The sequence below is a fragment of the Panulirus ornatus genome, chromosome 9 (assembly GCF_036320965.1).
Source record: "Panulirus ornatus isolate Po-2019 chromosome 9, ASM3632096v1, whole genome shotgun sequence".
Lineage (NCBI taxonomy): Eukaryota > Metazoa > Arthropoda > Malacostraca > Decapoda > Palinuridae > Panulirus > Panulirus ornatus.
In genome coordinates, this window is record NC_092232.1 from 42,406,313 (window position 1) to 42,424,320 (window position 18,008).

General features: G+C 49.0%; 1 protein-coding gene across 6 annotated transcripts in view; it reads right to left on the bottom strand.

The window, feature by feature from the left end:
- The window catches only part of LOC139750366 (membrane progestin receptor gamma-like), a 210,188-nt gene that overhangs the window by 27,082 nt on the left and 165,098 nt on the right, over positions 1 to 18,008 (bottom strand). For 2 of the 6 annotated variants that reach the window (XM_071665083.1, XM_071665084.1), the window contains exon 2: positions 8,017 to 8,078. The exons of 2 other annotated variants lie outside the window; for them this stretch is intronic. The gene's annotated coding sequence lies outside the window, so the exon portion shown is untranslated. Of the gene's footprint in view, positions 1 to 8,001; positions 8,079 to 18,008 lie in introns of all 6 variants that reach the window. 2 more of the 6 variants (XM_071665081.1, XM_071665082.1) reach the window with 1 other exon arrangement.

Here is an 18,008-nt window from a genome sequence, read left to right on the forward strand (position 1 = left end):
GTGGGGGGCTGGAAATCCTACACTCCCATTTTTAATTTTCCAAAAGAAGGAACAGTGAAGGGGGCCAAGTGAGAATATAATATTCCCTCTAAGGCTCAGTCCTCTGTTCTTAATGCTACTTTGCTAACGCGGAAAATGGCACATATGTATGAAAAAAATATATATACATTTATTTTTTTTATCATATTTAACTACTGTCTCCCGAATTAGCGAGGTAGTGCAAGTAAACAGGCGAGGAATGGCCCAACCCACCCACATATACATGTATATATATAAATGCCCACACACGCACATATACATTTCAACGTATACATACATATACATACACAGACATATGCATATATACACATGTAATTATCCATACTTGCTGCCTTCGTCCATTCCTGTCGCCACCCCGCCACACACGAAGTAGCATCCCTTCCAGCGAGGCAGCGCAAGGAACAAAGAAAAAAAAAAGGCCACATTTGTTCACACTCAGTCTCTAGCTGTCATGTGTAATGCACCAAAACCACTTCTCCCTTTCCACATCCAGGCCCCACAGAACTTTCCAATGTCTATCCCAGACGCTCCCGTTTTTAATTTTTCAAAAGAAGGAACAGAGAATGGGGCCAAGTGAGGATATTCCTGGCTCAGGCCTCTGTTCCCAATGCTACAAATATCGTCTGCTTCTGTTCACAAGTTATCTTGCCTCATATATCGTCTGGCTCTAGTGAGTCTGACCGTACATAACTGTACATATGTGCACAGCAGCCTGGGTGTACGTAACTGTACACATGTGCACAGCAGCCTGGGTGTATGTAACTGTACACATGTACATAGAAGCCTAGGTGTACATAACTGTACACATGTACACAGCAGCCTGGGTGTACAACTGTACATATGTGCACAGCAGCCTGGATATACATAACTGTACACATGTACATAGCAGCCTGGGTGTATGTAACTGTACACATGTACACAGCAGTCTGGGTGTACATAACTGTACACATGTACACAGCAGCCTGGGTGTATGTAACTGTACACATGTACACAGCAGCCTGGGTGTATGTAACTGTACACATGTACACAGCAGCCTGGGTGTACAACTGTACGTATGTGCACAGCATCCTGGGTGTACGTAACTGTACACATGTACACAGCAGCCTGGATGTATATAACTGTACACATGTGCACAGCAGCCTGGGTGTATGTAACTGTATACATGCACACAGCAGCCTGGGTGTACATAACTGTATAAATGTACACAGTAGCCTGGGTGTACGTAACTGTACATATGTGCACAGCAGCCTGGGTGTAAGTAACTGTACACATGTACACAGCAGCCTGGGCGTACATAGCTTTACATATGTGTACAGCCTGGGTGTACGTAACTGTACACAAGTACACAGCAGCCTGGGTGTACATAACTGTACACATGTACACAGCAGCCTGGGCATACATAACTTTACATATGTGTACAGCAGCCTGGGTGTATGTAACTGTACATATGTGCACAGCAGCGTGGGTGTACATAACTGTACATGTGCACAGCAGCTGGGTGTACGTAACTGTACATATGTGCACAGCAGCCTGGGCGTACATAACTGTACATACGTGCACAGCAGCCTGGGTGTACATAACTGTACACATGAACACAGCAGCGTGGGTGTACATAACTGTACACATGTGCACAGCAGCCTGGGTGTACATAACTGTACACATGTACACAGCAGCCTGGGTGTACAACTGTACATATGTGCACAGCAGCCTGGGTGTGCATAACTGTACACATGTGCACAGCAGCCTGGGTGTACGTAACTGTATAAATGTACACAGCAGCCTAGGTGTACGTAACTGTATATATGTGCACAGCAGCCTGGGTGTAAGTAACTGTACACATGTGCACAGCAGCCTGGGTGTACGTAACTGTACAAATGTACACAGCAGCCTAGGTGTACGTAACTGTAAATATGTGCACAGCAGCCTGGGCGTACATAACTTTACATATGTGTACAGCAGCCTGGGTGTACGTAACTGTACATATGTGCACAGCAGCGTGGGTGTACATAACTGTACATATGTGCACAGCAGCCTGGGTGTACGTAACTGTACATATGTGCACAGCAGCCTGGGCGTACATAACTGTACATACGTGCACAGCAGCCTGGGTGTACATAACTGTACACATGAACACAGCAGCGTGGGTGTACATAACTGTACACATGTGCACAGCAGCCTGGGTGTACATAACTGTACACATGTACACAGCAGCCTGGGTGTACAACTGTACATATGTGCACAGCAGCCTGGGTGTACATAACTGTACACATGTGCACAGCAGCCTGGGTGTACGTAACAGTACAAATGTACACAGGAGCCTAGGTGTACGTAACTGTAAATATGTGCACAGCAGCCTGGGTGTAACTGTACACATGTACACAGCAGCCTGGGTGTACATGACTGTACATATGTGCACAGCAGCCTGGGTGTACATAACTGTACACATGTGCACAGCAGCCTGGATGTATATAACTGTACACATGTACACAGCAGCCTGGGTGTACGTAACTGTACATATGTGCACAACAGCCTGGGTGTACATAACTGCGCATATGTGCACAGCAGCCTGGGTGTAACTGTACACATGCACAAAGCAGCCTGGGCGTATATAACTGTACATATGTGCACAGCAGCCTGGGTGTACATAACTGTACATATGTGTACAGCAGCCGGGGTGTACGTAACTGTACATATGTGCCCAGCAGCCTGGGTGTACATAACTGTACATATGTGCACAGCAGCCTGGGTTACGTAACTGTACATATGTGCACAGCAGCCTGGGTGTACATAACTGTACATATGTGCACAGCAGCCTGGGTGTACGTAAATGTACATATGTGTACAGCAGCGTGGGAGTACAAAACTGTACATATGTGCACAGCAGCCTAGGTGTACATAACTGTATACATGTGCAAAGCAGCCTGGGTGTACATAACTGTACATATGTGCACAGCAGCCTGGGAGTACAAAACTGTACATATGTGCACAGTAGCCTGGGTGTACATAACTGTACATATGTGCACAGCAGCCTGGGTGTACGTAACTGTACATATGTGCTCAGCAGCCTGGGTGTACGTAACTGTACATAAAAGCACAGCAGCCTTGGTGTACGTAACTGTACATAAAAGCACAGCAGCCTGGGTGTACGTAACTGTACATATGTGCTCAGCAGCCTGGGTGTACGTAACTATACATAAAAGCACAGCAGCCTGGGTGTACATAACTGTACATATGTGCTCAGCAGCCTGGGTGTACATAACTGTACATTAAAGCACAGCAGCCTGGGTGTACATAACTGTACATATGTGCACAGCAGCCTGGGTGAACGTAACTGTACATATGTGCACAGTAGCCTGGGTGTACGTAACTGTACACAAGTACACAGCAGCCTGGGTGTACATAACTGTGCATATGTACACAGCAGCCTGGGTGTATATAACTGTACATATGTGCAGAGCAGCCTGGGTGTACATAACTGTACACATGTACACAGCGGCCTGGGTGTACATGACTGTACATATGTGCAGAGCAGCCTGGGTGTACATAACTGTACACATGTACACAGCAGCCTGGGTGTACGTAACTGTACATATGTGCAGAGCAGCCTTGGTGTACATAACTGTACACATGTACACAGCAGCCTGGGTGTACATGACTGTACATATGTGCACAGCAGCCTGGGTGTACATAACTGTACACATGTACACAGCAGCCTGGGTGTACAACTGTACATATGTGCAGAGCAGCCTGGGTGTACATAACTGTACACATGTACACAGCAGCCTGGGTTACAACTGTGCATATGTGCACAGCAGCCTGGGTGTACATAACTGTACATATGTGCACAGCAGCCTGGGTGTACATAACTGTACACATGTACACAGCAGCCTGGGTGTACAACTGTACATATGTGCAGAGCAGCCTGGGTGTACATAACTGTACACATGTACACAGCAGCCTGGGTTACAACTGTGCATATGTGCACAGCAGCCTGGGTGTACATAACTGTACATATGTGCACAGCAGCCTGGGTGTACATAACTGTACACACTACCATAGGTTCACCATGGTCACCATGAACGTGCAGAGGCGGGTGCGTCTGTCTGTTTATTTTGATGGTCCAGCGTGAGTCTGGCCGCCAGGTTATTTAGACTGGGTGACTGGGCAGCAGCCTCACTACTACCTTACACGCTCCTCTCTACCGTCACACTTGGCGGCTCTGGTGACCACACTGATCCATGCCCAGGCACGCACAGCGTCCACACCCGAGCCCATCTTACCACTGGTTCCTATTCCATGTTTCCCATATTTTCAAGCTGGCGGGGCTAAAGATTTGCGTCACTCCTCTGAAAAATTCGCATGATCCAAGCACCATATTCTCTCTGAAGAGGCAACAGTATCTCTCGTCCTCCATAATGTAACGTTGCTCTAAATGTAACATCTCAAGGATAATCATTATCTGCGTCAGGTTTACGGAACAGATATTCATCACAGAAAACATTTCTGTTCTGCAGTCTTCCTTACCTGATGTCAGGTTGTTGTGGTCCAGCAACAAATACTGATATTGTTATACTTATTCTGGCATCTGCCAGGTGAACTGGGTGGATCTGGTCGACGACAGTGTGGTTATAGCACCCACCAGATCATGGGTGGGTCTCGTTGATGACAGTGTAGTTAGAGCACCCACCAGATCATGGGTGGGTCTGGTTGATGACAGTGTAGTTAGAGCACCCACCAGATCATGGGTGGGTCTGGTTGATGACAGTGTAGTTAGAGCACCTACCAGATCATGGGTGGGTCTGGTTGATGACAGTGTAGTTAGAGCACCTACCAGATCATGGGTGGGTCTGGTTGATGACAGTGTAGTTAGAGCACCCACCAGATCATGGGTGGGTCTGGTTGATGACAGTGTAGTTAGAGCACCCACCAGATCATGGGTGGGTCTGGTTGATGACAGTGTAGTTAGAGCACCCACCAGATCATGGGTGGGTCTGGTTGATGACAGTGTGGTTATAGCACCCACCAGATCATGGGTGGATCTGGTTGATGACAGTGTAGTTAGAGCACCCACCAGATCATGGGTGGGTCTGGTTGATGACAGTGTAGTTAGAGCACCCACCAGATCATGGGTGGGTCTGGTTGATGACAGTGTAGTTAGAGCACCCACCAGATCATGGGTGGGTCTGGTTGATGACAGTGTAGTTAGAGCACCTACCAGATCATGGGTGGGTCTGGTTGATGACAGTGTAGTTAGAGCACCCACCAGATCATGGGTGGGTCTGGTTGATGACAGTGTAGTTAGAGCACCCACCAGATCATGGGTGGGTCTGGTTGATGACAGTGTAGTTAGAGCACCCACCAGATCATGGGTGGATCTGGTTGATGACAGTGTAGTTAGAGCACCCACCAGATCATGGGTGGATCTGGTTGATGACAGTGTAGTTAGAGCACCCACCAGATCATGGGTGGGTCTGGTTTATGACAGTATCTCACATGGCCAGCAACAGTACAGAAACACTGTCAGTGTTGGTACATGTGCTGTGTTCAGGCTGGAGGGGCAGTATATGTGGCCACGCAACACATCAGCATCAACCTTAATCATGCCACTGTCGTTAGTATCAGTTTTAAAAGACAGGATGATCTGGACTGATGTGGTATATGGGGAGGGACGTTGTGTCAATGGGCAGAAAATATGGCATATGAAGTGGTCAATGACGCCCATTCAATAGTACATGAAGCTTGAGTATGGAAGGTGGGCTGCAGTTTTCAATACATAATACGTGACAGGTAGGACCAACACGGATACATAATACGTGACAGGTAGGACTCACACGGATACGTAATACGTGACAGGTAGGACCAACACGGATACGTAATACGTGACAGGTAGGACCCACACGGATACATAATACGTGACAGGTAGGACCAACACGGATACATAATACGTGACAGAGAGGTAGGACCCACACGGATACATAATACGTGACAGGTAGGACTCACACGGATACGTAATACGTGACAGGTAGGACCAACACGGATACATAATACGTGACAGGTAGGACCCACACAGATACATAATACGTGACAGGTAGGACCAACACGGATACGTAATACGTGACAGGTAGGACCAACACGGATACATAATACGTGACAGGTAGGACCAACACGGATACATAATACGTGACAGGTAGGACCCACACGGATACATAATACGTGACAGGTAGGACCAACACGGATACATAATACGTGACAGGTAGGACCCACACGGATACATAATACGTGACAGGTAGGACCAACACGGATACATAATACGTGACAGGTAGGACCCACACAGATACATAATACGTGACAGGTAGGACCAACACGGATACGTAATACGTGACAGGTAGGACCAACACGGATACATAATACGTGACAGGTAGGACCAACACGGATACATAATATGTGAGAGGTAGGATCCACACGGATACATATTACGTGACAGAGAGGTAGGACCCACACGGATACATAATACGTGACAGGTAGGACCCACACGGATACATAATACATGACAGGTAGGACCCACACGGATACATAATACGTGACAGGTAGGACCAACACGGATACATAATACGTGACGGGTAGGACCCACACGGATACATAATACGTGACAGGTAGGACCCACACGGATACATAATACGTGACAGACAGGTAGGACCAACACGGATACATAATACGTGACAGGTAGGACCAACACGGATACATAATACGTGACAGACAGGTAGGACCAACATGGATACATAATACGTGACAGGTAGGACTCACACGGATACGTAATACGTGACAGACAGGTAGGACCAACACGGATACATAATACGTAACAGAGAGGTAGGACCAACACGGATACATAATACGTGACAGGTAGGACCAACACGAATACATAATACGTGACAGGTAAGACCAACACGGATACATAATACGTGACAGGTAGGACCAACACGGATACATAATACGTGACAGACAGGTAGGACCAACACGGATACATAATACGTGACAGGTAGGACCAACACGGATACATAATACGTGACAGGTAGGACCCACACGGGTACATAATACGTGACAGGTAGGACCCACACGGGTACATAATACGTGACAGAGAGGTAGGACCAACACGGATACATAATACGTGACAGGTAGGACCCACACGGGTACATAATACGTGACAGGTAGGACCCACACGGGTACATAATACGTGACAGACAGGTAGGACCAACACGGATACATAATACGTGACAGGTAGGACCCACACGGGTACATAATACGTGACAGGTAGGACCCACACGGATACATAATACGTGACAGACAGGTAGGACCAACACGGATACATAATACGTGACAGGTAGGACCCACACGGATACATAATACGTGACAGAGATGTAGGACCCACACGGGTACATAATACGTGACAGGTAGGACCAACACGGATACATAATACGTGACAGAGAGGTAGGACCCACACGGGTACATAATACGTGACAGGTAGGACCCACACGGGTACATAATACGTGACAGAGAGGTAGGACCCACACGGGTACATAATACGTGACAGGTAGGACCCACACGGGTACATAATACGTGACAGGTAGGACCAACATGTATGCAACTGAGGCCATAGTTTCTCTAATTCTCGACGCGACCTAGTTATAGCGCAGCACATCTGGCTTAACAAGGCACGCGCTGCTACGTATCTACGACCCATGGCTTAACAAGGCACGCACTGCTACGTATCTACGACCCGTGGCTTAACAAGGCACGCACTGCTACGTATCTACGACCCGTGGCTTAACAAGGCACGCACTGCTACGTATCTACGACCCGTGGCTTAACAAGGCACGCGCTGCTACGTACCTACGACCCGTGGCTTAACCATGCCGCAGTCGGCAGTGAAATACAGTAGAGGAACAAAGAAGTGAGGACACTAACGTGTAACTCGCTTACATGGAGGTGGTGCAACACCTTGGTCTGGCTGGCTGCTGAGGTCCACACCGTGTAAACCCAGTCTGGCAGGGAGAGAACAACACACCATCATGATGCACAAGATGACAACACATATATGGAGTGAGTCATCTACGTGGGCTGATGACAACCATGATACGAACGGTGTGAGGGAACACAACACTGATCTTTGGAAGGTTTCTAAAGGTTTATGTCATAGAGAGAGAAAAAGAGAGAGAGAGAGAGAGAGAGAGAGAGAGAGAGAGAGAGAGAGAGAGAGAGAGAGAGAGAGAGAGAGAGAGAGAGAGAGAGGGAAACATTATTTTCAATAGATTAGTTTTCTTTCACATTCAGGATCTGCTTCATCATTGTGTAATGATCTCAACATATAGTCCAAGGTCGTCCAGGGAAGGTCAGGGGAAAATGCTAGGACATCCAGAGAAGGTCAGGGAAAATACTAGGTTATCCAGGGAAGGTCAGGGGAAAATGCTAGGACATCCAGAGAAGGTCAGGGAAAATACTAGGATATCCAGGGAAGGTCAGGGGAAAATGCTAGGACATCCAGAGAAGGTCAGGGGAAAATGCTAGGACATCCAGAGAAGGTCAGGGAGAATACTAGGATATCCAGGGAAGGTCAGGGGAAAATGCTAGGACATCCAGAGGTCAGGGAAAATATTAGGATATCCAGGGAAGGTCAGGGGAAAATGCTAGGACATCCAGAGAAGGTCAGGGAGAATACTAGGATATCCAGGGAAGGTCAGGGGAAAATGCTAGGACATCCAGAGGTCAGGGAAAATACTAGAATATCCAGGGAAGGTCAGGGGAAAATGCTAGGACATCCAGAGAAGGTCAGGGAAAATACTAGGATATCTAGGGAAGGTCAGGGGAAAATGCTAGGACATCCAGAGAAGGTCAGGGAAAATACTAGGATATCCAGAGAAGATCAGGGGAAAATGCTAGGACATCCAGAGAAGGTCAGGGAGAATACTAGAATATCCAGGGAAGGTCAGGGGAAAATGCTAGGACATCCGGAGGTCAGGGAAAATACTAGGATATCCAGGGAAGGTCAGGGGAAAATGCTAGGACATTCAGAGGTCAGGGAAAATACTAGGATATCCAGAGAAGGTCAGGAAAAATGCTAGGACATCCAGAGAAGGTCATGGAAAATTCTACGATATCCAGGGAAGGTCAGGGGAAAATGCTAGGACATCCAGAGAAGGTCAGGGAAAATACTAGGATATCTAGGGAAGGTCAGGGGAAAATTCTAGGACATCCAGAGGTCAGGGAAAATACTGGATATCCAGGGAAGGTCAGGGGAAAATGCTAGGACATCCAGAGAAGGTCAGGGAAAATACTAGGATGTCCAGAGAAGGTCAGGGGAAAATGCTAGGGCATCCAGAGGTCAGGGAAAATACTAGGATATCCAGGGAAGGTCAGGGGAAAATGCTAGGACATCCAGAGGTCAGGGAAATATAGGATATCCAGGGAAGGTCAGGGGAAATGCTAGGACATCCAGAAGGTCAGGGAAATACTAGGATATCCAGGGAAGGTCAGGGGAAAATGCTAGGACATCCAGAGGTCAGGGAAAATACTAGGATATCCAGGGAAGGTCAGGGGAAAATGCTAGGACATCCAGAGAAGGTCAGGGAAAATACTAGGATATCCAGGGAAGGTCAGGGGAAAATGCTAGGACATCCAGAGAAGGTCAGGGAAATCCTAGGATATCCAGAGGAAGGTCGGGAAAATGCTAGGACATCCAGAGGTCAGGGAAAATACTAGGATATCCAGGGAAGGTCAGGGGAAAATGCTAGGACATCCAGAGGTCAAGGAAAATACTAGGATATCCAGAGAAGGTCAGGGAAAATGCTAGGATATCCAGGGAAGGTCAGGGAAAATTCTAGGATATCAGGGAGGTCAGGGAAAATTCTAAAATCCAGAGGTCAGGGAAAATACTGGATATCCAGGGGAAGGTCAGGGGAAAATGCTAGGGACATCCAGAGAGGTCAGGAAAATACTAGGAATTCCAGGGAAGGTCAGGGGAAATGCTAGGACTCCAGAGTCAGGGAAAATACTAGGATATCCAGGGAAGGTCAGGAGGACAAAATGCTAGGACATCCAGAGGTCCGGGAAAATACTAGGGATATCCAGGGAAGGTCAGGGGAAAATGCTAGGACATCCAGAGAGGTCAGGGAAAAATATTAGGATATCCAGGGAAGGTCTGGGGAAAATGCTAGGACATCCAGAGAAGGTCATGGAAAATACTAGGATATCCAGGGAAGGTCAGTGGAAAATGCTAGGACATCCAGAGGTCAGGGAAAATACTAGGATATCCAGGGAAGGTCAGGGGAAAATGCTAGGACATCCAGAGTAGGTCAGGGAAAATACTGGGATATCTAGGGAAGGTCAGGGGAAAATGCTAAGACATCCAGAGAAGGTCAGGGAAAATACTAGGATATCCAGGGAAGGTCAGGGGAAAATGCTAGGACATCCAGAGAAGGTCAGGGAAAATATTAGGATATCCAGAGAAGGACAGGGGAAAATGCTAAGACATCCAGAGAAGGTCAGGGAAAATACTAGGATATTCAGGGAAGGTCAGGAGAAAATGCTAGGACATCCAGAGAAGGTCATGGAAAATACTAGGATATCCAGGGAAGATCAGGGGAAAATGCTAGGACATCCAGAGAAGGTCATGGAAAAAACTAGGATATCCAGGGAAGGTCAGGGGAAAATGCTAGGACATCCAGAGGTCAGGGAAAATACTAGGATATCCAGGGAAGGTCAGGGGAAAATGCTAGAATATCCAGAGAAGGTTAGGGAAAATACTAGGATATCCAGAGAAGGTCAGGGGAAAATGCTAGGACATCCAGAGGTCATGGAAAATACTAGGATATCCAGGGAAGGTCAGGGGAAAATGCTAGGACATCCAGAGGTCATGGAAAATACTAGGATATCCAGGGAAGGTCAGGGGAAAATGCTAGGACATCCAGAGAAGGTCATGGAAAATACTAGGATATCCAGGGAAGGTCAGGGGAAAATGCTAGGACATCCAGAGAAGGTCATGGAAAATACTAGGATATCCAGGGAAGGTCAGGGGAAAATGCTAGGACATCCAGAGAAGGTCAGGGAAAATACTAGGATATCCAGGGAAGGCCAAGTGAAAATACTAGGACCTCCAGGGAAAATATTAATAAATTATTAATTCATGTAGTTAAGGACGTGAGGAAAAGACTGGGACATCCACTAGAGGAAAAAATGTCTGATCATTTAAATGTTTTCTGAAAGAGAAATGTTATCAAAATTTCGCTCTCTACTTGGTCACCAAATGAGGACTGGTGTCTGTGTGCAGACTGGTGTACTGTGTGAGGACTGGTGTACTGTGTGAGGACTGGTGTCTGTGTGCAGACTGGTGTACTGTGTGAGGACTGGTGTACTGTGTGAGGGCTGGTGTACTGTGTGAGGACTGGTGTACTGTGTGAGGACTGGTGTACTGTGTGAGGACTGGTGTCTGTGTGCAGACTGGTGTACTGTGTGAGGACTGGTGTACTGTGTGAGGACTGGTGTACTGTGTGAGGACTGGTGTACTGTGTGAGGACTGGTGTCTGTGTGCAGACTGGTGTACTGTGTGAGGACTGGTGTACTGTGTGAGGACTGGTGTACTGTGTGAGAAGTGGTATACTGTGTGAGGACTGGTGTCTGTGTGAGGACTGGTGTACTGTGTGAGGACTGGTGTGCTGTGTGAGAACTGGTATACTGTGTGAGAACTGGTGTCTGTGTGCAGACTGGTGTACTGTGTGAGGACTGGTGTACTGTGAGGACTGGTGTCTGTGTGAGGACTGGTGTACTGTGTAAGGACTGGTGTACTGTGTGAGGACTGGTGTCTGTGTGCAGACTGGAGTACTGTGTGAGAACTGGTATACTGTGTGAGGACTGGTGTACTGTGTGAGGACTGGTGTACTGTGTGAGGACTGGTGTCTGTGTGCAGACTGGTGTGCTGTGTGAGAACTGGTATACTGTGTGAGGACTGGTGTCTGTGTGCAGACTGGTGTACTGTGTGCAGACTGGTGTACTGTGTGAGGACTGATGTACTGTGTGAGGACTGGTGTCTGTGTGAGGACTGGTGTCTGTGTAAGGACTGGTGTCTGTGTGAGGACCAGTGTCCGTGTGAGGACTGGTGTACTGTGTGAGGACTGGTGTCTGTGTGAGGACTAGTGTCCGTGTGAGGACTGGTGTCTGTGTGAGGACTGGTGTCCGTGTGAGGACTGGTGTACTGTGTGAGGACTGATGTCTGTGTGAGGACTGGTGTACTGTGTGAGGACTGGTGTCCGTGTGAGGACTGGTGTACTGTGTGAGGACTGGTGTACTGTGTGAGGACTGGTGTACTGTGTGAGGACTGGTGTCCGTATGAGGACTGGTGTCCGTGTGAGGACTGGTGTCCGTGTGAGGACTGGTGTACTGTGTGAGGAATGGTGTCTGTGTGAGGACTGGTGTCTGTGTGAGGACTGGTGTCCGTGTGAGGACTGGTGTCTGCGTGAGGACTGGTGTACTGTGTGAGGACTGGTGTCTGCGTGAGGACTGGTGTCCGTGTGAGGACTGGTGTCTGTGTGAGGACTGGTGTACTCTGTGAGGACTGGTGTCTGCGTGAGGACTGGTGTCTGTGTGAGGACTGGTGTACTGTGTGAGGACTGGTGTCTGCGTGAGGACTGGTGTCCGTGTGCGGACTGGTGTTTGTGTGAGGACTGGTGTCCGTGAGAGGACTGGTGTCCGTGTGCGGACTGGTGTCTGTGTGAGGACTGGTGTACTGTGTGAGGACTGGTGTCCGTGTGAGGACTGGTGTACTGTGTGAGGACTGGTGTCTGTGTGAGGACTGGTGTACTGTGTGAGGACTGGTGTACTGTGTGAGAACTAATGTCTGTGTGAGGACTGGTGTACTGTGTGAGGACTGGTGTACTGTGTGAGGACTGGTGTACTGTGTGAAGACTGGTGTCTGTGTGAGGACTGGTGTCTGTGTGAGGACTGGTGTCCGTGTGAGGACTGGTGTCCGTGAGCGGACTGGTGTCTGTGTGAGGACTGGTGTACTGTGTGAGGACTGGTGTCCGTGTGAGGACTGGTGTCCGTGTGAGGACTGGTGTCCGTGTGAGGACTGGTGTACAGTGTGAGGACTGGTGTACTGTGTGAGGACTGGTGTACTGTGTGAGGACTGGTGTACTGTGTGAGAACTAATGTCTGTGTGAGGACTGGTGTACTGTGTGAGAACTGATGTCTGTGTGAGGACTGGTGTCCGAGTGAGGAGCTAGGTGTTACAGTGTGAGGACTGTGTTCTGTGTGAGGACTGGTGTACTGTGTGAGGGACTGGTTGTACTGTGTGAGGACTGGTGTCTGTGTGAGGACTGTTGTACTGATGTGAGGGACTTGGTGTCCTGTGAGGACTGGTGTACTGTAGTGAGGGACTTGGAGTACTGGTTGAGAGACTGGTGTCCTGTGTAGGGGACTAGGTGTACATGTAGTGAGGACTGGTGTCCCCTGCGTGAGGACTTGGTGTACTGTGAGAGTGACTGGTGTACTGTGTGAGGACTGGTGTACTGTGTGAGGACTGGAGTCCGTGTGAGGACTGGTGTCCTGAGTGAGAGGACTGGAGTACTGTGTACGACTGGTGGTTACTGTGAGAGGACTGGTGTACGTTGTTGAGGACTGGTGTCCCGTGTGAGGACTGGTGTACTGTGTGAGGACTGGTGTACTGTGTGAGGACTGGTGTCCGTGTGAGGACTGGTGTCTGTGTGAGGACTGGTGTACTGTGTGAGGACTGGTGTACTGTGTGAGGACTGGTGTACTGTGTGAGGACTGGTGTACGTGTGAGGACTGGTGTCCGTGTGAGGACTGGTGTCTGTGTGAGGACTGGTGTACTGTGTGAGGACTGATGTACTGTGTGAGGACTGATGTCCGTGTGAGGACTGGTGTACTGTGTGAGGACTGGTGTCTGTGTAAGGACTGGTGTACTGTGTGAGGACTGGTGTACTGTGTGAGGACTGGTGTCTGTGTAAGGACTGGTGTACTGCGTGAGGACTGGTGTACTGTGTGAGGACTGGTGTACAGTGGGAAGACTGGTGTCTGTGTGAGGACTGGTGTACTGTGTGAGGACTGGTGTCAGTGTGAGGACTGGTGTCCGTGTGAGGACTGATGTCTGTATGAGGACTGATGTACTGTGTGAGGACTGATGTCCGTGTGAGGACTGGTGTACTGTGTGAGGACTGGTGTACTGTGTGAGGACTGGTGTCCGTGTGATGACAGGTGTACTGTGTGAGGACTGGTGTCCGTGTGAGGACCTTGTGTCTGTGTGAGGACTGGTGTCCGTGTGCAGACTGGTGTCCGTGTGAGGATTGGTGTCAGTGTGAGGACTGGTGTCTGTGTAAGCACTGGTGTCCGTGTGAGGACTGGTGTCGGTGTGAGGACTAGTCTCCGTGTGAGGAATGGTGTCAGTGTGAGGACTGGTGTCCGTGTGCAGACTGGTGTCCGTGTGAGGATTGGTGTGTGTGAGGATTGGTGTCCGTGTGCAGACTGGTGTCCGTGTGAGGATTGGTGTCAGTGTGAGGACTGGTGTCCGTGTGAGGACTGGTGTCGGTGTGAGGACTGGTGTACTGTGTGAGGACTGGTGTACTGTGTGAGGATTGGTGTCAGTGTGAGGATTGGTGTCCGTGTGCAGACTGGTGTCCGTGTGAGGATTGGTGTCAGTGTGAGGATTGGTGTCCGTGTGCAGACTGGTGTCCGTGTGAGGATTGGTGTCAGTGTGAGGACTGGTGTCCGTGTGAGGACTGGTGTCGGTGTGAGGACTGGTGTACTGTGTGAGGACTGGTGTACTGTGTGAGGACTGGTGTACTGTGTGAGGACTGGTGTCCGTGTGAGGACTGGTGTCTGTGTGAGGACTGGTGTACTGTGTGAGGACTGGTGTACTGTGTGAGGACTGGTGTACTGTGTGAGGACTGGTGTCCGTGTGAGGACTGGTGTCTGTGTGAGGACTGGTGTACTGTGTGAGGACTGGTGTACTGTGTGAGGACTGGTGTCCGTGTGAGGACTGGTGTCTGTGTAAGGACTGGTGTACTGTGTGAGGACTGGTGTACTGTGTGAGGACTGGTGTACAGTGGGAAGACTGGTGTCTGTGTGAGGACTGGTGTACTGTGTGAGGACTGGTGTCCGTGTGAGGACTGGTGTCTGTGTAAGGACTGGTGTACTGTGTGAGGACTGGTGTACTGTGTGAGGACTGGTGTACAGTGGGAAGACTGGTGTCTGTGTGAGGACTGGTGTACTGTGTGAGGACCTTGTGTCCGTGTGAGGACTGGTGTCTGTGTAAGCACTGGTGTCCGTGTGAGGATTGGTGTCGGTGTGAGGACTAGTCTCCGTGTGAGGAATGGTGTCCGTTTGAGCACTGGTGTCCGTGTGAGAACTGGGATAGTACTAAAGGAAGACACTCTACAACAGCTGGTGTTGTACTAGAGCAAGACAATCTACAACAGCTGGGGCAGTACTAAAGCAGGACACTCTAGAATTGCTGGGGCAGTACTAGAGTAAGACACTTGACAACAGCTGGTATTGTACTAAAGCAAGACACTCTACAATAGCTGGGGCAGCACTAGAGTGAGACACTTCACAACAACTGGTGTTGTACTAGAGCAAGACACTTTACAACAGTTGGGGTAGTACTAGAGCAAGACTACAACAGCTTGGGTAGTACTACAGAAAGACACTCTACATCAGCTGGGGTAGTACTAGAGCAAGACTACAACAGCTTGGGTAGTACTACAGAAAGACACTCTACATCAGCTGGGGTAGTACTATAGCAAGACTACAACAGCTTGGGTAGTACTACAGAAAGACACTCTACATCAGCTGGGGTAGTACTAAAGCAAGACTACAACAGCTTGGGTAGTACTACAGAAAGACACTCTACATCGCTGGGTAGTACTAAGCAAACTACAAAGCTGGGTAGTACTAAGAAAGACACTCTACATAGCTGGGTTGTACTAGAGAAAACTCAAACTGGTAGACTGGGACATAAATGTGGGTGACTGGAACTTTAACTGGTTCAGGGGGACGTCCGTTGGGTGAGTCTGAGAGACATTACAGTGGGGTATTGGAGACTTACTTGGGGCGTCTGGAGACTGGGTTTAGGAGGTCTTGAAGCTGGGTATGAGGAGACTTACAGTGGGGTGTCTGGAGGACTTGTCGTGTGAGACGTGCCAGCTGGGCGTGTGAGACTTCAGAGCTGGAGCGTGAGAAACTTTCGCAGGCTGTGTGTTAAGAGGACGTTCGTGGGATGTGCAGGACTAGTGCGTGAGAACTGTTTCCAGGATGTTGTGTGAGGACGTGTCAGTAGGCAGTCTGAGAAGACATTACTGGTAGACTGGTCCCGTGGGGCATGTACTGGCAGACTTTAACGCTGAGCTGTGTACTGGAAGACTTTACTGTGAGGCTGGTTACGTTGAGTGTGACTGTGGGTGGTACGGGAGACTTGCTGGTGGACTGGTGCTTAAACTGGTGTACTGTTGAGCTGGTGTACTTGAGAGGTACTTAACTGGGGCAGCTAGGCATTAGGCTGGGGTGTTGGAAACTGGGTACTGAGACTTACGTGTGAGACTGGTGTACTGTGTAGACTGACTGTGTAGGATGGTGTACTACTGTGTACTGTTGAGGACTGTGTACTGTGGAGGCGGGCGGAACTGTGTGAGGACTGTGTTGTGAGGACTGGTGTACTGTGTGAGGGCTGGTGTACTGTGTGAGGACTGGTGTCCGTGTGAGGACTGGTGTCTGTGTAAGGACTTTTGCACTGAGTGAGGACTGGTGTACTGTGTGAGGACTGGTGTCCGTGTGAGGACTGGTGTCTGTGTGAGGACTGGTGTCCGTGTGAGGACTGGTGTCTGTGTGAGGACTGGTGTCTGTGTAAGGACTGGTGTACTGTGTGAGGACTGGTGTACTGTGTGAGGACTGGTGTACAGTGGGAAGACTGGTGTCTGTGTGAGGACTGGTGTAATGTGTGAGGACTGGTGTCAGTGTGAGGACTGGTGTCCGTGTGAGGACTGATGTCTGTATGAGGAGTGATGTACTGTGTGAGGACTGATGTCCGTGTGAGGACTGGTGTACTGTGTGAGGACTGGTGTACTGTGTGAGGACTGGTGTCCGTGTGATGACAGGTGTACTGTGTGAGGACTGGTGTCCGTGTGAGGACCTTGTGTCTGTGTGAGGACTGGTGTCTGTGTAAGCACTGGTGTCCGTGTGAGGATTGGTATCGGTGTGAGGACTAGTCTCCGTGTGAGGAATGGTGTCCGTTTGAGCACTGGTGTCCGTGTGAGAACTGGGATAGTACTAAAGGAAGACACTCTACAACAGCTGGTGTACTAGAGCAAGACAATCTACAACAGCTGGGACAGTACTAAAGCAGGACACTCTAGAATTGCCGGGGCAGTACTAGAGTAAGACACTTGACAACAGCTGGTGTTGTACTAGAGCAAGACACTCTACAACAGCTGGTGTTGTACTATAGCAAGACACTCTACAATAGCTGGGGCAGCACTAGAGTGAGACACTTCACAACAACTGGTGTTGTACTAGAGCAAGACACTTTACAACAGTTGGGGTAGTACTAGAGCAAGACTACAACAGCTTGGGTAGTACTACAGAGACACTCTACATCAGCTGAGGTAGTACTAGAGCAAGACTACAACAGCTTGGGTAGTACTACAGAAAGACACTCTACATCAGCTGGGGTAGTACTAGAGCAAGACTACAACAGCTTGGGTAGTACTACAGAAAGACACTCTACATCAGCTGGGGTAGTACTATAGCAAGACTACAACAGCTTGGGTAGTACTACAGAAAGACACTCTACATCAGCTGGGGTAGTACTAGAGCAAAACTACAATAGCTGGGATAGTACTAGAGGAAGACACTCTACAATAGCTGGTGTTGTACTAGAGGAAGACACTACAACAACTGGGGTAGTACTAGGG